This window comes from Adiantum capillus-veneris, chromosome 10, assembly GCF_014529385.1.
Source record: "Adiantum capillus-veneris isolate H3 chromosome 10, ASM1452938v2, whole genome shotgun sequence".
NCBI lineage: Eukaryota > Viridiplantae > Streptophyta > Polypodiopsida > Polypodiales > Pteridaceae > Adiantum > Adiantum capillus-veneris.
Window position 1 is genome coordinate 73,737,019 of NC_140940.1, and position 21,885 is coordinate 73,758,903.

A 21,885-nucleotide genomic window follows, 5' to 3' on the forward strand; every position below is an offset into this window, starting at 1 on the left:
ACATTGCATGCACAGTCTTTGAGGGAGACAAGATTTTTTCCACTCACTTTACATGGAATAGGTATGTTCATAGTTTTGTGTTGGAAATGGTTTCAGGAATTTTCAGCCATGGAGATTCTTGAAGAAGAAAGAAGCATGACTCTCGACGAAGTTGAAGCATTGAAGGAGCCACAGAAGACTTTGAGTCGCTTTCGGCGCAGCCCAAAGAAGCAAGCGTTGAAGACCTTTATGAAGTTCAAGTGCCGCACGACCCACACATCACAGTGTGCCGGCGAAGAGTCCCTTCCAGGATTCCGGATGCTATTGCCGATCTCCCTCGACGCCATACAGTTCGGTACCAGTACCTCACTTTGAAAAGGAGGGGATGTCACATGACACATCCAACCCTATGTGTCCGTGGACAAGCTACAGCATGATCAGGGTTCAGTCAGTCCAGTCAATCTAGATTAGAAGTGATCTGGCACTTTTGTGAGTCTATTCGTAGACCGTGCATGCCCAGTCACTTAGTGTAGATGCATATCCTCTGGTTGCACACAGCATGATCATCAATATTCCCATCAGAATCCATCAGATTCCATCAGGGGAATTTTCCGGTGCATTTAGCCTATTTTACCTATTTTTGACATTTTTCACTTATTATTTTTAAGTGATAAGTGACTTTTGTTGGAAAGTAGGTAGGGAAATTTTGATAAGTTTGTATATAAGCAAACTAGAGCTAGCACTATTTGGCAGAAGAGGCAACAGGAGCCAAGCTCAGCAGGCAACTTCTCAACAAGACTCTTGGTGGTTTTCCTCCAAGCAAGAAGAACCTCCCCTAGCGTTTTCTCATCGACAGATCACGGCGACGAAAGCAGCATCCCCTAGCGTTTTCAGGTAGCCATCACCAGCAAGTTCTAGCCACTAGCATTTTGCATCAGCATTCATCGCCAAAAGAAGTTCCAGACACAGCTAGCGTTTTTGACATCAGCATGCCTAGCGTTTTTGGAAACACCTCAGCCTAGCGTTTTTGCATGTCCCAACGATTGCAGATTTGCAGCATTATGACCTCAGCTTGCAGCGTTTTTCAGCAATGAACAACTAGCAAATTCAGCCCTAAAAGAAGTAGCAGAGTCAGTCCCGGTAAGAACCTCAGTTTTCAGCCTTAAGGAACCTCAGTTTTCAGCCCTAAACCTGCAGATTTTCAGCGTCAAAGACCCACAGAAAACAGCCCCCAAATCAGCGTTTTTGGACTAGTCGCAGATCTCAACCCTAGCGTTTTTGGACAGCAGTAGAAAGATTGCAGATTTCAGCCCTTAGGTCAGTCTCGTCGTCCCCGTCGTCATCGCCGACATAGCCTAGACTTGCATCAATCACATGCATACAGTTTGTACCAGTTTGTGCAATCATAAGTAGACCACTCTCGCCGACGAGAGTGGGGCCTTCGGAGGATGGTTTTACGTCTCTGGTGTCGTATCTCTCTTCTCTCTCTATCTCTCAGTCTCATTCACTTGCACGCGCAATGTCCATTCACTTTGTTTGTGATTATAGCATTCTCTCATTAAGAACGGAAGGCTCTACCTTCCATAAGAACAAAAGGAACCTTGAGCACAGTTCAGAGCACTCATCTTGAGCAAAGTGCAACAATCATTTCCGCTGCACCTAACATGCAGGGTAAGCTCCATAGCAGGCTAGGGTGTAGGTCGCCCCCCTGTATCACTATCATCCTGCTGGTGGAGGATAGCTCAAACTGTAGTGCAGTGCCCGTGAGAGTGGACCAAGCAGCTGCCCCCCAAGTGTACTATCATGTTGTGGAAAGAGCTGGCTTCAGACGAAGGACCCGAAGCCAAGCCTGTCGTGCCATGGGGCAATCCCACTGACAGTGACGTTGATTCTCCAAGGGATGGTCACAAGTTGCGCATGCTGTCGGAAGGCCACTATGTACTACTAGCCAGCTCCCCACTATGGCAGCTCTATGTGCATCTACCCACTGAAACAAAGTGACTCGCCACGACTGTCTGGTGTCCCACAACCTCGCCCAAAAGGCTGACAAGAACTCAATTGTGAGACCCTCCTCCTGCCAATAAGGTGCTGTTGGTAGACGAGCCTCTCTTCGTGCTGCCAGTATGTGACGTCCCAGTCGAACAGTGTACTGAAAGAAAGGGACCCCTGGATGGTCAACTGAAGAGAAAGGATCCCTCCAAAACCACTCTCCACGATCCCACTGCACTCGTGCCAGTGGACAGCTCTCTTAAGCCCACAGCCTCCAATGGCCTGTCCTGTCTCAAGAGCGCCCTGACCAAAGGAAGTTCCTAATGAGCCTCTCTACCTGACTGATGCAGGAGCTCGAAAAGAACCAACAAGATGTAATGTACCACATAGTAGCCAACAACACCTGGTTGGCCACTACAACTCAGCTTGCCAAAGAAAGTTGTGCCGAGCTCCAATGTAACAGCTTCCTCCTGATGGACAGGAGGAGGGAAGCAATTTGTTGCTCAGGAGACAAGTCCAAGCCAACCTGACAACCCAAGTATCGAACTGCAGTCCCTGGGGGGATCCATCTAAAACCCTCACCTGGCAGCCAATCAGGCGTAAGAGCACTGCCAACCAAGAAAGCCAACGTCTTCCTCCAGTTGATTAGTGCGCTTGATGCACAACAAAAAGTCTCAAGAGCCTGCTCACACCTATGCAGGTTGAAACCGGCCCGTAGGGCGATAGGCGTTGGCTTTCACCCGAAATTCTTTACTTTATACACACACACAGAGCACTTTGCAAAGAGAACCTGCGACGGGAGTTAACACTTCAACTCACACACGGCTCGGAAGCTAGAATGCTCCGAGCAGACGCTGACAACCTGTAGGCCCCAAAATTGGCGCCCCTTTCGGTATTTCTTTATTCTTTAGGAGGGTAAATTACAAGGTAAGGTCCTGGGAATCCTTCACGTGTATCCACCTAGATACCATTTGATTTGGCCAAATTTCGGCAACATAACAGCCCCAAAACTTGCGCGAAACCAATTCCCCTGCTGGAACTCGCTTGCACTGTCGTATACCCTCTAATTCCTGTCCAAAAACAGTAAATTCAGCACGCTGTATTTATTGGTTTTTGCCCTGTTTTCAGCCCCAAACAGTCCCCTAACTGTCCTTTGCCAGTGGGGCACGATTCCCAATGATCTTGGCGTCCGTATGGCTGAAAAACAGTCAAATTACAGCGCATACACAGCGCTGATTTTGCACCTGTACGGTGAGGTTATGACCCTCACCAGTGCCTGCTTTGGAGCAGCAGTTAGCTACCCCTGTTCCTGCTCAAGGAGGCTCTTGCCTCAGCACAAAAGCATGAACCCACACAACTGTACATTCAGTCAAATGAGTAGCCCTCTTGTGGGGCATCACATAACTGCACGTAGGGGAGAAAGAGAGCAGTATGTAGCGTGCGGGGCATCACTCCCGTCACCATACTGTGCATAGAGGGCAAGGTAAGCATTCCATAGCTTCTGTACCTGTTGCAATCCGCCTGTTGCTGAAAATGGCGCCCCCTTTGATGATATGCAGCTCGTTTTTGCCTCCCAGAGTGGCAGAATCGCTCACAAGCTGACACGTCGCCCAGTTTCCGAGTTTGGGCTTTCCCTGCTAAAAATATCTCAACTGGTGCGTCAGTTGACTTCGCGGCAGAGTTGTAAAGTGTTCCCCTAGTCATACCGAAGGTAATGACGCGAACACATTTCACGGCCCAAAATAGCAGTTCCCTAAATTTTAGGAGATGCTTCCGTTGGGCTCCCACTGGTCTTCTGACCATCTATCCTCATTGGGACCGCATCCAAAAGTGCAATGTGGCCCAACTGTCGGATACTTTTTGTTGGTAGTCCCACCTTGACTTTACGCCTTAATTGAGTTCACTTCCTAGTATCCACCAACTTGCTAAGTGCGACGGGGGGACCTATATGATCTTGCTCTGAGCCTAGACATCCTCTTACCATACGAATTCCAGTGCCGACCACTTCCCGTCTGCGGGTGAATCTACCGTTCACATTGGCCATACAATGTCCGACCGTTTGCTACTTCAAAAAGAGGGTCTTAAACAAATAAAATAAACCCCATTGGAAAGAAACCAACAACCAAGGTTAGCAGTTGCCACATCTCTATGACATGGTTAATAACTGCCACGTCCTCGTGACATACCCCCCTCTTGAAATCGCAAACGTCCTCGATTGCATACCATAAATACACGCCACTGATGATCTTGTGCTATTAACACTCTTTTATCATCGCATGTATCCGCAAGAAAGGTCGTAACATACATAGATACAAATGACTTAATGAGGCCTTCATACTTTTGCCATTTCCATCTATGGCACTGAATTCATATGTACATTTGATGTACTAGCTCTATCATTACCCCTCCTTTGCACACGTTGGGTTGGGGCATAAGTAGGCTGTAACCCAAAAGCTTCAAGGTAAAGCTGCAATACATTTGGTGACTCTGACAGTTCATGCTCTTCCATCCACTTTGCATCCATAGGCGGATAGTTCTTGAACTTCACCAAATAACGTCTTGCAACTTGTCCTTTAACTTTTCTGTCCTTATGTGCCAAAACTTGCTCAGGTACCAGGATCTCATCAAGTTCCTCAACTTCTGGCTGATCCTCAACTGGCATATCTTCTGGCACATCACCCACGAAGGGTCTTAGAAGACTCACGTGAAACGCATTATGAATCTTCCACGCATCAGGCAATTTCAGTCTGTAAGCCACATCGCTGATCTTGTCAAGCACTTGAAAAGGCCCATAGTAACGCATGCTGAGCTTAGGAAACAGCCGTTCCTTGCCCTTCATCTTCTTTAACCTTGCCTTTTCGAACCTTAAGAGAACCCAATCACCAGGTGATAGTAGCAATTCACGACGGTGACGATCAGCAGCCTTTTTCTGTTTTGCCTGAGTCTTCTCCAAGGCAACTTTAATCTTCTTATACATCTCATCCATGTTCTCAACATATCGATCTGCCTCAAAGATCTTGTCCTTTGTATGCAAAATGGGAGGAACCTTTTTGCCGCCTTCAACAATTTCAAAAGGTGCTTTGCCAGTAGACGAATGCACCGTATTATTGTCTAGGCAAATACTGTTCCCACTTGCCCTTATTATCTGACACATAGCATTTCAGCAGATCTAAGACAGTAGAATTAGCCTCTTCTGATTGTCCATCAGTTTGTGGATGAAACGAAGACGAGAACTTGAGCGTAGTACCCATGTTCTCAAACAATCCTCTCCAGAACAAACTGGTCATGCGAGGATCACGATCACTGATAATCGATTGTGGCATACCATGGTACTTAAACACATTGTACATGAACAAGCGTGCCAACTGATCAGATTTTATCTTCTTCCTGACAGGGATAAAATGGGCCTGCTTGCTGAACCTGCAGATAATGGTCCATATACCATCATTCCCTGTTGGTGTCCTTGGAAGATCAAAGATAAAGTCCATAGCAATGCTTTCCCATGGCTTATCCGGAATCGGCAGTGGTTGTAACAACCCTGGTGCCTTTTGCCTGTCAAACTTGACCTTTTGGCAAACTATGCATGCTCGCACAAAGGCATCCACATCTCTCCTCAAGGTAGGCCAATAGAAGAACGTCTCTACCGCTTTAACTGTTGCATCAATGCCACGATGCCCTGCATACGGTGGGACATGACTCTCTTCCATGACCTTATGTCGCAGTGGCCTAGTGACACAAAGTCTGCCATGCATCATCATAAAACCATCTCTGAGGAGGTAGTGCTCGTGATGTTGCCCCTCTTGTAACTGTTCAAAGATCCTTGCAAAATCTTCATCAGCAATATACTGTTCCTTCATGTCATCTAACTCATGATGATAAGGAATTGACACAGTTGAAATTTGTGGCTTTCTTGATAACGCATCAGCCACAACATTCTTCTTGCCTTCCACATGCATAATCTGGAAGTGGAACATGGAAAGAATGTTTGCCCATCGCATATGCTTTTCGGATAACTTTGACTGTGTCAAGAAGTATCGCAAGGTCTGATGATCTGTTTGGACAACAAAATCAGCACCTAAGAGGTGGTGCTTCCAGCTAGAAAGCGCATGAATCACGGCCAAGAGCTCTTTCTCATAGACTTGCATAGTCCTCTCTGGCCCTTGCAAAATTCGGCTTTCATAGGCTACTACCCGTCCATCTTGCATTAGCACTGCTCCGATGCTACTGCCACACGCGTCACACTCGACCACAAATGACTTCCTGAGATCTGGCAAAACAATAACTGGATCTGAAGTCAACTTTTCCTTTAAGAGACTAAAAGCTGAAATCTCTTTTTGGGTCCATCTGAAAGTGACCTCTTTCTTTTGCAATGCGTGAAGAGGCGATGCTATCTCTGCAAAATTTCTGATAAACCTTCTATAGTAGGAACACAATCCCAAGAAGCTTCTGACATCGTGCACAGTCTTCAAGTCTGGCCATGTCTTGATAGCTTCGACCTTTGCGGGATCCATTCTAACACCATCCTTTGAGACTATGTGGCCCAGAAAGTGGATCTCTTCAAGGAAGAATTCACTTTTCTTAGGATTGACAAGTAACTTGTGACTGCGCAGCTCTTCAAACACAATGGTCAAGTGACGCCTATGCTCCTCTTCATTCTTCGAATACACAATCATGTCATCAAAGAATGTTCCAACAAACTGTTGATGCGAGCGGAAAATCCGGTCCATCATTCTGTTGAACGTGGCTGGAGCATTTGTTAGCCCAAACGGCATCACTAGAAACTCATAAAGACCAAATGTCGTTCTAAACGCAGTCTTGTGCACATCTTCTGGGCTTATACGAATCTGATGGTACCCACTCTTCAGGTCTATCCTGCTGAAAATTGCAGCACCCTCTAAACGATCGAGAATATCATCAATGCGAGGAATAGGAAACCTATTCTTGATGGTATTCTTATTCAACGCACGGTAATCAATACACATGCGCCATGAGCCATCCTTCTTCTGCACTAGGAGCACTGGGGAGCAAAAGGGTGAAGAACTAGGCTGAATCAGCCCCTTCTCTAATAACTCCTCAACCTGGCCCATAATCTCTTTCTGCTGCGCCGCACTAACCCTGTAGGGAGGTCTATTTGGTGGGCTACACCCTAGCACCAAATCTATCCGATGGTCCTCAGGTCTCTCTGGCGGTAATTGCGACGGTAATGAATCAAAAAAACAGTCACTAAACTTTTGCAAAAATGCTGACCTTTCTTTATCTAACACAGATAAATTTGACTGATCCCTATCTGAGACATCACGTGCAAAAATCAAGTACACAGAAAGATGATTCTTTATTACAGAAGTGATAGCAGAAGCAGATACAATAGGGACTGACTCTCCTTTAAGCTTTACATCCAAGATGTGAGTTTTGCCCCTATGCTGTACAGTGATCTTTTTGTTGTAGGCATCCAAGACTCCATGCACTCGGAACATCCACGGGATCCCCAACAAGGCGTCACAACCTTCGAGCGGCATGATGTAAAACTCTTCAGTGTCCACATACGACTGAATATGCAGACGCAGTTTTCCAATGATGGGAGTAACACACTCTGAGTGGCCAGGACATGCCAACCCTGCCTCTGCTGTGTACCCCATCTCTTCAGCTCTGATGCCGAGCTTCATAGCTAACTCTGGTGAGATAAAGTTGGCTTTGGCACCTGGATCAAAGAAGATGAGTGCCGTCTGATCCCTAACTTTACCCCATGCCCTGCATAACTCACTGGCATCTGTGCTGGTCTGTCACCCACCATGTCTGGCACTAAACCTGCCGTGGGTTTAGGCTTCTTGCCTTTCTGGTCTTCTTTATCCTCTGAGTCAGCTGGCCTTTTCCTTTGTGGACAATGGATAGAAATATGACCAGGCTGCTCGCATATAAAGCATTTGTTTTCAGCCATTAGGACCTTCTTTTCCTCAAGCGACTTGCGCACAAAAGGCTTCCTTTTCTGTTTCTTTGCCTGCGCTCCAGAAGTCCCAGCTGAATCCTTGTCTTTGGTGGCCTGTTCAGACCCTTGTGACGCATCAGGAGCCGTTTTCACAAAGGGCTTCTTCGCTGAATTTTTCTTCTGCTGCCCTCCTTTATCACTGCTCGGAAATCCACTGTCCTCTCCTTTCAACAGGGCAAGACCAGTGTTCGCAACTTCCATAAGCTGAGTAAGGGTAGCCACTCTATTCTTTGTACAGTAATCGCGAAGCCCTTTAGGCAGCCCACAACAATACTTCTCTATCTGCTCTGTCAATGGCACAAATCTGTAGGAGGGCACTGAGAGTAATGCTTTACAAAACCTCCTATTGTACTCCAGCAAGCTCTTGCACGAAGCTGCCGTAAGCTGGTGCCAATCTGTCAAGACATCGGCTTCAAATTCATTTGATAGCCAAGCAGATGCAAACATTTGCTTGAAGTAAACCCAAGTGGCGGGTGCCTGTCCTTGCATTAACAATGTCGTCCACCAGGTAAGCGCATTGTCCTTTAAGAAAGTGGCAGCTTTCCTGACCTTCGAGGCCTCTGTAAAATTCCCTCCCGCATAAGCTGTATCAAACTGCTGGAGGAAAGTGAGTGCCTTAGTCTTGTCCTCGAAACCACTGAAGGTACTGAACTTTACCGCTGCACCACCTTCTTTGTAAGCCTTCGGCTTCTCTAGTGCCCCCAAATTGTCATACGGAATGGTCTGCAACATGGGCACTGTACTAGGCATGATCGGCACGTGTTGGCCATTCACATTTTGCGTCAGAGGTGCGATATCTGGCTGCTGTCCAGAAAAACCAGCCATGCCAAAATGACCCTGTGGCACCCCAAACTGGCCCTGGTTGCCGTGGAAACCTTGCTGCATGCCGATAGTACCATACATGGGGTTTGGCATGATGCCTTGCATACCCCCGAACACTGTTCCTGGCAGGTACGGCTGACTTCCAGACGCATAACCAGCCATACTTTGGAACACTGATCCACCCCCGAAGTACCCAGGATGTACCGTGGGTGGTGGAAAAACTGAGTGCATAGCTTGGTATCCAGCTCCCTGTCCATTCAAGACAGCATGCTGGCTCTGAAAGGTGGCGGGTTGAACTGGCATAACCTGTGGAATAGGCGTTCTAGCCACCTGTTCAAGCACGGGAGGAACCTGCTTTGGAGCCCCCGACTCCGCAACATGCGAGTGTTCCCTTTCCTCCTGCGCCTCATGAAGTACCTGGGCTTGAGCTTCAACAAGCTCCGTACGCGGCGTAGGTTGCCTATTTTGATGTTGCACTGGTGGCGCTTGCAAGAATTCCATAAACCTCGGATTCTGCACCAGCTGCGAAAAGACATTCACCGCGGCAACTAACTGAGTCTTAAACGCATCATCCTCAAGTTGCCCTGTCATAAAGCCCTGTACTACTGGAGGGACATTGACGTTGACAGGAGGTACAGACTGACGTGGCCGTGAGCTCTCGCCAATCTCAAAAACCATAGGAATCTCCTGCCTGTCCTTTGGAGAAGAACCCTCTTCCATAATTCCCTTCCCCTTGTCGGCCATAGTGTAATCCCCGTGTTCTTGCACTGTGTGTCTTTACCCTGAACAATCCAGGCTCACTCTTTGAGGAAAAAGTGATTGATGTCCCGACAACGGAACCATGAAACCGGCCCGTAGGGCGGTAGGCGTTGGCTTTCACCCGAAATTCTTTACTTTATACACACACACAGAGCACTTTGCAAAGAGAACCTGCGACGGGAGTTAACACTTCAACTCACACACGGCTCGGAAGCTAGAATGCTCCGAGCAGACGCCGACAACCTGTAGGCCCCAAAATTGGCGCCCCTTTCGGTATTTCTTTATTCTTTAGGAGGGTAAATTACAAGGTAAGGTCCTGGGAATCCTTCACGTGTATCCACCTAGATACCATTTGATTTGGCCAAATTTCGGCAGCATAACAGCCCCAAAACTTGCGCGAAACCAATTCCCCTGCTGGAACTCGCTTGCACTGTCGTATACCCTCTGATTCCTGTCCAAAAACAGTAAATTCAGCACGCTGTATTTACTGGTTTTTGCCCTGTTTTCAGCCCCAAACAGTCCCCTAACTGTCCTTTGCCAGTGGGGCACGATTCCCAATGATCTTGGCGTCCGTATGGCTGAAAAACAGTCAAATTACAGCGCATACACAGCGCTGATTTTGCACCTGTACGGTGAGGTTATGACCCTCACCAGTGCCTGCTTTGGAGCAGCAGTTAGCTACCCCTGTTCCTGCTCAAGGAGGCTCTTGCCTCAGCACAAAAGCATGAACCCACACAACTGTACATTCAGTCAAATGAGTAGCCCTCTTGTGGGGCATCACATAACTGCACGTAGGGGAGAAAGAGAGCAGTATGTAGCGTGCGGGGCATCACTCCCGTCACCATACTGTGCATAGAGGGCAAGGTAAGCATTCCATAGCTTCTGTACCTGTTGCAATCCGCCTGTTGCTGAAAATGGCGCCCCCTTTGATGATATGCAGCTCGTTTTTGCCTCCCAGAGTGGCAGAATCGCTCACAAGCTGACACGTCGCCCAGTTTCCGAGTTTGGGCTTTCCCTGCTAAAAATATCTCAACTGGTGCGTCAGTTGACTTCGCGGCAGAGTTGTAAAGTGTTCCCCTAGTCATACCGAAGGTAATGACGCGAACACATTTCACGGCCCAAAATAGCAGTTCCCTAAATTTTAGGAGATGCTTCCGTTGGGCTCCCACTGGTCTTCTGACCATCTATCCTCATTGGGACCGCATCCAAAAGTGCAATGTGGCCCAACTGTCGGATACTTTTTGTTGGTAGTCCCACTTTGACTTTACGCCTTAATTGAGTTCACTTCCTAGTATCCACCAACTTGCTAAGTGCGACGGGGGGACCTATATGATCTTGCTCTGAGCCTAGACATCCTCTTACCATACGAATTCCAGTGCCGACCACTTCCCGTCTGCGGGTGAATCTACCGTTCACATTGGCCATACAATGTCCGACCGTTTGCTACTTCAAAAAGAGGGTCTTAAACAAATAAAATAAACCCCATTGGAAAGAAACCAACAACCAAGGTTAGCAGTTGCCACATCTCTGTGACATGGTTAATAACTGCCACGTCCTCGTGACACAGGTTGGCCTCCAGGCCCTCCAAGTACAAAGCTGAGTCATCTGCAAACTCAGCATCCAGTAGCTCATGCCCCGAATAGGGAGCGCTAAGCAACATAGACCAACCTGCTATGAAATCAAAAATCTTCTCATCGCCTCAGCATAGAACAGAAAGAGGAAGGGGGCAAGAGGGCAGCCCTGTCTGACCGAATGTGTGAGCATAAAATGGTCTCCTCTACCTCTTGCCAAAAGCACCTGACTGTGTGCACGTCTGTAGAGAGCTGACACACCTTTAATCCAAGCATCTGAGAAGCCCATCCTACGTAGAGTGCCCTCCAAAAAGTCCCAATCAACTCTATCATAGGCCTTCTCAAAATCGAGAAGAAGTATCACCAAATCCTCACCACGGAGGCGCGCGAGGGCAGATGCCTGCCAAAAAGTGAAGATGTTGTCAAGGATACTGCGCTCCTTGACAAAACATGTCTGGGTCCCATGTATAATGCTCTCTAAAAGTGGTTGAATCCTCACTCTCAGAACCTTGGCAAGAATTTTGTAGGCTGAGTTGAGAATAGTGATGGGCCGCCACTACCGAATCTCATCCAAGGAGCCACCCTTCTTGGGAATGAGGTAGATCAAGCCCTCACTCATGCTGTTAGGCATCTCTCTTGTGTGTAAGATGTACTGAAAAGCGCTATAGAGGTCTGAGCCAAGCAAGTCCCAGTACTCTAAGAAAAAACCGGGAGTCAAACCATCCTCACCTGGACAGCTACCACGGGGAAGCGCTCTAAGGGCTGTGTGGAGCTCCTCTAGCTGAAGAGGCAGCTCAAGTCTCTGGCGCATCTCCTCAGTCACAAGACAAGGCATCTGTGCCCAAACCTACTCTCTGCATGCATCCTGATGCTCTGACTGAGGCTCTGCTGACAACATGTCACGATAAAAATCAGTAGCAACTGCACGCATGTCTCTAGCTCTGAGGCAACTAAGCCGTCAAGCCTCCTCAATTGGCTGATATTGGTGTGCGCATGGTGGGGTTCCACTGTCTCAAAGAACGCCCCTGTCACTCTGTCACCCACCTGGGTCCACTAAGATGCATGTCGATGGAAAGCAAACTCATGACGCCTCTCCTCTATGCTGGCAAGCTCCCGACGAGCCTGCTACAACTGCTCCTCCAACCAGGGATTGTCTGGGTGTTGCTCTTGCATCCTCTGCAAGGAAGTAACACCCAATCGGAGACAATGCTCTTCCTCTCTCGCTGCAGCCAGGTGGGTCGTAGACTCCTAAAGAAAGAACCGACTTAAGCTGAGCAAGTCCACGGCCTCTGTCAGCAGGAGAGTCCTGCATGTCCAAGCCCTCTGACCAAAGAGCCACCACTCGCTCTCCGAGCTCAGCGTCCAACAAGATCCTCTCAGGGATGCGTAGCATTGTGCTCCCTCTCCTCTGTCTATTTATCACAGTGAGGATCATTGGTGCATGGTGCATGGTGCAAGTTGTCCCACCCAAGTCACAGAATTGGTCACTAGCGTAGAAGCGATCTATCCGAGATAGATTCACTCCTCCCACTCTACGGTCCGGACGAGAGAAGGCTAGGCTATCTGGGAGCCTCACAAAGCCAGAGTGCTGCCAAACATCTCAAACCCTCAAAGTCATACATAGCCTCTCCCAAGCTGCCAACTCAGCTTCGTGCACAGTAGCATGGCTACCTCGAATCCTGTCAAGAGGGGTCCTCCAGCATGTTGAAGTCACCCCCAATGCACCATTGCTTTGCATGCAGCAGAGACTCTACAATGTGAGACCAAAACTTGCACGTGCACTTGCCACATTGGACGCATAGATGTTCAAGAAGCCCAAGAGACAACCCTGAACCTGCATAGTAATCGATTGAGCCCTACTAGGTACAAGAATACCTCTGTCCACAATGGCCTGCTGCCAAAAGTCCGCAATAGTCATACATGCCCCTCCTTGGATACCACCAGGTCCAAATGTAGCTGACCAAAATGTCTCATATCGCACACGCAAAAGCTGACCACCTCGTCTAATGCGGCTCTCACACAGATAATGATCGTGTAGCATAAGAAGATCAATCTCTCCGCCCACAAGGCATCGTTGAAGCTCCTGACGTAATCGACTCCTCCGGCGCTAAAACTGGGGGCCACCTAATCCCTGCACATTCCATGAGACGATCCTCATGGAGAGCAAGAGAAAACTGATGCTGCAGCAGCAGCTAATCGTGCTATCTTCGAGGCTGACTTGGATGGGGAATAATCCGCATCCGAGCGTCCTCGAGATAGGCATGACTGCAATGAGTGTCTAGCCCACGCCCAAGAAGAACGAGCCGTGCGCAGGGCAACCTCCTCTGTCCAGAAGTCCTCATGTATGTGTACATAGCATGGCGGGCTCTGCGTGTCAGCAAAGAAGTGTACCACAATGTATCTACATCTTGCCAAGTCTGGAGGTGTCACGGAGAACTTGGCCAATGGCCCTAGAGTCTGTACCAAGTCTCTAACCCCCAGGTCTCCCATGCGGTGAGAGAACTCGAGGGCCTGTGCCTACAGTCACTCCAACACTGAGTCCAAAGTCCACTCAAGCTGGTCCCTGCCACATAGGGGAAGAGAGAAGCCAACCACCGAGTCCAGGGCCTCTATCCCTCAAGCTGCAAGGAACGTTACATGAACTCTGAAGCAAGTTGCCTCAAAGTTTGGTGAAGGGTCGCCGAGAAAACATGTGAAGACGTAGGCAAAGAAGTCCCACCGACGACAAATGTCGAAGCTCACCAGTCTACGAGGAACTGCTGCAAAGGGAGACGTTTGCACCATAAGAAGGGTTCACAAGAAAGGCTGTCCCTCTCTCTCCAGGCGACTCATGGCAAAAGCGCTGCCAAGAGATCTCCTAGCAACCGAGGAAGGTCCTGCCCCCTGGGTCGGCTGCGAGGTAGGAGGTGGAGGAGATGTGGAAGCAGGGGTGCTAGCGGGAGGAGGAGTGGGGGGCGGGGGTGGAGAGCGGCAGAGGGAGAAGGGCGAGGTGGGGAGGGGGAGGAGGAAGGAGGCAGGGGGGGAGGGGTTATTGAAGGTGAGGCTGAGGTGGAGGGTGGAGTTGGGACCTCGTCCTCTTGAAGAGGGTCGAAAGGGTTCCCTGTGTGCACCCATTGCTGCTGGCCTGAAGCCACCACTCTTGAGTGTCAGGCAGGCGTGGTGGCCCCTGTCGACGCCGACCACAAACCTGTTGACAGCCCTCCTCCGCCTGAGCCCCAGGCTCAGAGGGTGGCTCTGTTGGAGTACCCTGTGACTCTGTCTACTGCTACTGGCCAACCCTTGGAGGCTGGGGCTGAGCATGAGGTGAAGGTCGGGGCCTCCTTCGTGGACAGGCCTTCGCAAGATGGCCCATCTTACGACAAATGAAACACTGATTCGAGAGCACTCCACGCTCTGACGGAACCAACCACCACTCACAGGATGACCTTCGGGAGGGTGTGGGTGTCCCGAACCAAAACACATACTATGGGAATGCCAGCCGCCTTGGCAGCTATAGAGGCTGCCGTGCGAGGTGTCTCCAGGAAAGTCCCAATCTCTAAGCCTATCATGGAAAGGAGCCAAAGGTACTCCCTCCTCACGCCAGGGAAACAGAGACTAACACCGGATGGGGTCCCAAACCCCCTTCCAAGGGCCCCCCCTCTATCGTTAGAGAGGTATTTGCTTTGGATTGCACAAATGCTGATACAATGTTCCTAGATGCTAAACTATTGATGGGATCTTGCGGTAGATGCTTGGATCTGCGAGGTTAAGGGCTGAAAATAGAAAACGCTAGTGATGAAGATCTGGATCTGCGATGGTACTAGATGAGATTATGGCTGAAATCTGTTACCAATGGTGCTTGAAGGCTGAATGCTGAAAATGCTAGGCTTGAGGGCTGAAATCTGCAATGGATGAGGCTAATGGATGCTGGGAAACTGAAGGCTGATCTGTTGCAGAAGCGCTAGGTTAATCTACACAGGGATGCTGAAACGCTAGTGGATCTTGGAGACTCTGGCTGACATCTATATGTACATGCTAAATACGCCAGGGTGAGGATGGAGGGGAAAATGCTAGGGTATGCTTGTGCTGCTGGGTACTTTACGACAGGTATTGAATGTGTTTGGAGAGGTGATCCCTAGAGTCATTTATATAGGTCCAAGGACCAAAACGCCTAGTTCGAGCAGATATCTGGGACCCTACGACTGTATGAATCATGCTATATGTCAATTATTGATAAGTTAAAAAGCTATTATTAAGAGGTGCTGTCACAGAACCATGACATGGCATGACCACCCGCGGATGGACATGCTAACGTGGCAAACAGTGCGGCCTGCTGATGTGGCAGACAGTGACCCCCATGATTTGCGTTGACAGGTGCTGACGTGGCAGCCTGTACGGATTTCCGCAAATTGCACTAGCTGCTTTTCCTAGCAGATTTTTTGACCAGTTGATTTTCGGGCTAATTGCTTTTGAGTTTAGAAGCTTTTGGGGCTTTGCTTTTGGCCTCACTATGGAGAGCAACTGGATGCAGAGTTTGAGAGTAGAGGTCCCTTAGGACTTGTACTTTTGCAATAATGAAAAAGAAATACTGAAAGGGATGCTAGACATTGGGGCCAATACCTCTGGGGATTGAACTACGCCGGGCCGTGTTCACTCACTCTCACTCTCAATTAAAGTTCAGTGATTATGAAGTTTTTGTTAACGTGTTGCTATTGATTTCTCCCTTGGAGTGTCCAAGCTTGTTACAGTGGTATCAGAGCTTAGAAAGATTCTTCTTCTACGGAGGATACGATCCTTTTTGCAGCATATGCATGTTTTTGTAAAAGAATCTTCGTGTTCCGACCCTCGCGCATCGGGCGTGCTCCCGTCTTCATTGCTCTGTCTTACAGGGCATAAGCCATAAAGAACTCCAGATTATACATGGGTTCTTGCGGAGAATCTGGCAGAGATAACACATCTCGGTCGGGAGGCAGAGAAAAGTTGAAATTCGGCGCAAGAGCTGAAGAAAAGAATGAAGATTTGGGCAAATTTTTCGGCTGAGAAGTTTGCAAGAGCGGAGTACAAACGTCAACGTCAACTGCAGGCCGACACATGTGTGAAAAGATTGATCAAGTACTCCAGAGTCCATAAACCTAAGGCCACTTATAAAGATTACATAGGGTTGCTAAAAGCAGAGCCCCCAAAAGCGTCTAAAATTAAAAGCAAGAGTTTCCAAAAGCTGCTAGCGCTAAAAACAGCTAGCGGAAACCGCGGAATTCCGTATAGCCAGGGCGTTTTGCAGCCGTCCGTACAGTCAGTGTAAAATGCAGAGGTTCCGTACAGTGCCACGTCAGCCAGTCAGCGTAATGTCCGGGGGTCCGTACTGTTGGGCTGCACTCATTTTATGGTCTACATGTCCCCAAGCCCCACCTCGGCCAATGTCCCTAAGTTGGAACAACTTATAAGGTGAAAATCCATTTACTTTAATGTCCAGGGTTATGCCACGTCATCAAGTTGTGACCTCCCCCCCCGATACTGTTGACATATGTTCAGTGCAGAGATCCAACTTTTGGGCACACTCTCGTGTCTCTAGCGTTTTCTGTCTTGCTAGTGTTTTGCTGTGCAGGTGACATCTTCTCTCTAGCGTTTTCTCTCTCCACGCGTTTTTACTTGCGATCCTCTCTCCTCTTGCTAGCGTTCGCCATCCCTTGCGTGTGCACACCCTCTTCGGTGTGCCATTGCCTGAGGTGTGTTCCTATGTCCGTTCTGTGTGCGGTACGTGACCTTGACTACGAGGAGATCCATTCCGATGGATACGAGATCTATTGGTTATCCGGTACGAGATCTATTGGTTGCAGACACGTTCATCACCCGATTCACGTTGTACCTTTGATAGTGGGAACTAGTCGATCCGCTTTCCGTAGCCGATAGTTGGTGTTGGTTATCACTGTTGGCGCTTGAGTAAGGGGGTGCCATGTTGAAGTGTTAGATCTAGAAATAACTCCTGAGTCCTCGCACTCCAAAAGGGTGGCAGCGAAATCCCCAAGCCGCTCCACAAGATCTGCTCGAAGGGCTCCAAAAAAACTTTACTTTCTCGTCACCAAGACGGTCAATTTTTAATCCTTTGCTGCCCCTTTGCGTCCCACCAACTGGTAGGTAGCACACGACATTTTAAAACGTTGAGTCAAAAAATGTGGGGATGGTCGTTGACATCGTTGCCAAAGGGGAGGGGGGGTCGTCGTTGTCAAGGGCCGAGGATGGGGGGAAGGCGCGTGCTGCCGGCAAGGTAGTAGGGAAGGGACTCTCTTCGATTCTTCTCAGCGCCGCAAATGCTCCACCAAGGCTCTGATACCATGTCAAAGACGACAATGCGGAAGCATAGAGAGAGAGAGAGAGAGAGAGAGAGAGAGAGAGAGAGAGAGAGAGAGAGAGAGAGAGAGAGAGAGAGAGAGAGAGAGAGAGAGAGAGAGAGAGATATGAAATGAAATGAAATGTTATATTAACGTCTTCAAAAGGCTAAAATGACCTATGAGACCAATCTGTTACAAAATGGTGAATCTAATACCATGTCTGGGTACAAAAGAACTAGAACAAAGATACTATTACTAGAATCCATCCTCATCTGCACTCTGGATGTCGAGAGAGTATGGCTCGAATCTTGTGCTGTAGTCTCCGTCGATGCTGTGTAGCCCCTCTCCTCAATCGTGGTCGTCTCGATCTCTGTAGCTCCAGTGCTCGGTCGATGAGAGTGCCAGTCGTGGTCGAATGAGTGTGGGCCGAGCTCTACAGTGATGGCTGCTCTTCTGGCTGTTCCATATCTAGTGAAAAGAAGTCTGTAATTTGTCTTTGGGACTGGCTCTCTCTATCTCGCCCCAGTAAAGTGTCTCTATATCTGTATAACTCAAGTAGATATAGCCCAAGACATCTCTAATCCTCATAACTCATGACCCTAGAGAAAGGACCGAAACCCTCTGTGAATAAGCAGTGGATACGGCCCTGTATCGCATAGTACATTGTGCAATGACATATGTAATGTAGCTTTGTCTCTGGCTCTAGCTGGCATAAGCGGCATATCCTGTTGTCTGCTGGTATCCCTCTGAATCTACCAGTCTCAATCTCCAGCTGATGTGAGGATGTGCATATTTGACCAACGACACACAATCTCCACCTGTGTAAGAGACATCGAGGGTGCCTGAAGGGAAGCCTGTCCATAGTGAAGCCATGCGTCTGAAACCATGATGTCATCATCATAGTTATTGCGGGTATGAACAAAGAATCATCCGCATAAGCCTGACTAGCAAACTGTCGTCCAGAAGGTAAAGTCAGGCCATGTAGCCTACCAGTGGAAGCCAAGGAATCCAAATACATAAACAAGGGATGAGTAGCAATCGCATAAAGCAAAGCACTCAGAGAGTAGCCTTGCCTTACGGACCGCCCCAAAGGCCAAGATTCTGTGAGAGATCCATCCAGCAAGCCTGCAGAATGCTGTGTAAGGTGCAACGGAATGAATGTTTGAACTTTGCTCAAGATGAGTGCTCCGAACGGTGCTCAAGGTTCCTTTTTACTTACGGAAGGGAGAGCCTTCCGTTCTTTAATGAGAGAGTGCAATGGACACAAACAAAGTGAATGGACACTGTGCGTGAAGGTGCATGAGACTGAGAGATAGAGAAGAGAATACGACACCAGAGATGTTGTAAAACCCTCCTCCGAAGTCCCTACTCTCTATGGCGAGAGCGGTCTACTTATGATTGCACAAATCTTTACAATGCTTAGACTTGCCGAGGATGTCGACGACGATGACGACGACGACGAGACGGGCTGAAATCTGAAAATGCTAAGGGCTGAAATCTGCAAATCTTTATCTGCTGAATTCTGACTCTATGTCGGGGACGATGTCGATGGCGACGATGCGACGACGACGCGCTGAAAACGCAGATGCTGAAATCTGCGTTTTCCGGGCTGAAACTGTAAACCTTGCGGAAACTGACCGTGCGGCGAGGATCTACTGCGGGAAGGTGAGATCTGCGAGGTTCGGGACTTGATCTGCGGTGTCCAAGGGCTGAAAACTGAAAATGCTGGTGTTTCTTGAGGTTCCGTCGCGGTGAATCTGCAAAACGTTGGGGTACGATGCAGATGCAAAAATGCTAGGGCTGAAAATCTGCTGCTGTCGCCGGTTGTCCTGCAAATGCAAGACGCTAGGTTGATCTGTTGTGTAGTGATGACGCCGGGGCTGATCTGCTATGCACAAAACGCCAAGGCTGATCTGATGCAAAAACGCTAGGTCTTTAGTGGAGAGAAAACGCTAGGGCTACTGCGGGTGTTGGTCTTGCTGAGAAGTTTCCTGTTGAGCAAGGTGCTCCTGCTGCCTCTTCTACTTGAAAGTGCTAGCTTTGGATTTTATTTATACAAACTTAGCAAAATTGCCCTACCTACTTTCCAACAAAAGTCACTTAAAAATAATAAGTGAAAAATGTTAAAAATAGGGAAAATAGGCCTATGCACTGTAAAAATGCTACTGATGGGATCTGACTGGAATCTGATGGTCATGCTATGTGCAACCAGAGGATATGCATCTAATCTAAGTGTCTGGACATGCACGGTCTGCGAACAGACTCACAAAAGTGCCAGATCACTTCTTATTCTAGACTGACTTTACTGAACCGAACCCTGGTCATGCTGTAGCTTGTCCACGGACACATAGGGTTGGATGTGTCACGTGACATGCTGTGTGCATACAAGAAAAGCACGACACAGGATAGCCTAGGCCCAAAGCCCAAGTGTTGCATGGTATCCGCAATATAATTCCAAAGAACAATATCAAATGCCTTTTCAATGTCGATCTGCATGATCAAGACATCCTGTCGAGTATATTTTGCATATTCCATTCCAATGATGACATTCGCGAGGTTATCAGTAATTTGACGTCGTGGAATGAAGCCGTATCGAGATTGATGCAAGCCTTCATGCAGAAAGCACTTGAGTTGGTTAGCAAGCATTTTTGCCATTAATTTATATACCACAGGCATGAGTGTAATAGGGCGCCAATGAGAGAATTCTTCGCACAATGCATGCTTACGTATCAGCTTAAGCAATCCTTCTTTCCAAGAGGAAGGCAATTCGTCCTGTTCCCAAGTTGTATTCATCATGAACAACAAAGGCATCTTCAAATAATCCCAAAAAGACACAGCTCTCCATCGACCCAAATCAAGCAAGCCAGCATATAATTCTGAATCAGTGAAAACAACTTCCAAGTCTTGAGCTTGCCGCATCGAAAGAATGGGAGCAACATGCGATAGAAACATGTGATGCGCTTGGCGAGCTTTTCTCGTGGGAGAAGGAGGGGCTTAAAAAATCTTGCCATAATGAGAGTGTAGGGCTAGTGCCAACTCTCGGAAAGTGTAGGTCCACTCCCCTGACGGTAATTTAACTCTTCGTATAGCTTGAGACTGCCTAGAGTGATGCAAATGCTGGAAGAATTGTTTAGAAGCACATCCTTTATCTGCAAAAGCTTGTCGATGAGCTCGAGTCTGCCATTTGGCCAATTTCCTCTCATCATTGTGCCGTAGCATAACGCGAGCAGAAAGCAACTTAATCATTTGGGTGGCAGTAAGAGAAGAATGATTAGCCAAGTGCATTTATCTGCTACAAGCATCCTTTACCTGATTAACTTGTTCCCTTAATCGTGACAAATAATCCCTGCCATAATCCTGGATAACATATTGAACACACATAACAAAGCGGAACTAGGCTATGTCCATATCAACATACATCTGGGAGATCAAAGGCGGAATGGCATCCACAATCTCACACACACACACACACACACACACACGAGGAGAGAGAGAGAAATGAAATGAAATGAAATGTTATATTAACGTCTTCAAAAGGCCAAAATGACCTATGAGACCAATCAGTTACAAAATAGTGAATCTAATACCATGTCTGGGTACAAAAGAACTAGAAAAGAACTAGAAGTGGAACAAAATACTACTACTACTACTACAATCTAAAACTACGTGGGTGTAGCAGCTGATACAATAGGTACCCGGTAAACTGGATGTAACAGAGAGAGAGAGAGAGAGAGAGAGAGAGAGAGAGAGAGAGAGAGAGAGGAGAGAGAGAGAGCTTTTTAACGTCTATGTGAGGCCAAAGTCGGCCTATGAGACAAATCAAGTATACATGTGTGTATGTCCGCAGTCTATTGGAAAAGACAAAAGAGTTCACATTGGTACAAAATAAAAGAGAGAAGGACGTGTGGTGGGTGATGAGATCTATGGGGATGGGTGGAGCTCTAGTACTAGGGATATGTGCATCTCTATATGTTGAGAGAGAAAGAGAGAGAGACTTTTGAATCAACCAACCTTGGCAATGAATAACCGATGCTTAAACAATGGGGGCATTTGGTTGCATATATATTCACCTAAGTAAATTGCCCTACCAGACTTTGACAAATAAGTAAAATAAATACCTAAAAGCCAAAATAAAGATTGGGATCACATTGGGCAGTTTACTTGAGATGCCATAACTTTAACAGGTACAAGTGCCATGATTTTGTAGTTTTTGTGTGCCAGCCAGTTTTAGGCCTTGAGCACCCTATTTTTAGCGTATTTTTGCAGTTTTTTTCTCATGTATGGGCTGTGGGATGTTTTAGGTTGGGCTGGGCATTTTTTCAGGCTCCCTATACAGGGAGAGGGGGGTGCCCTCATTCTGGCAGAGCCTTGAACTCTCTTGTGATTGCACAGTTGTGCCTCGCAAGGCTTGTCCCCATCTCCTCTCTTGTCTCTGCTCCTCTCCTCTCTTTCTCGCTCTCTCTGGCTCCGTGTG

At 48.0% G+C, this 21,885-nt stretch overlaps 1 protein-coding gene across 6 annotated transcripts in view; it reads left to right on the forward strand.

Moving 5' to 3' along the window:
* LOC147449070 (beta-amylase-like) overlaps nucleotides 1–21,885 on the forward strand; it is a 40,202-nt gene that overhangs the window by 12,574 nt on the left and 5,743 nt on the right. The gene's annotated exons all lie outside the window — the stretch shown is intronic.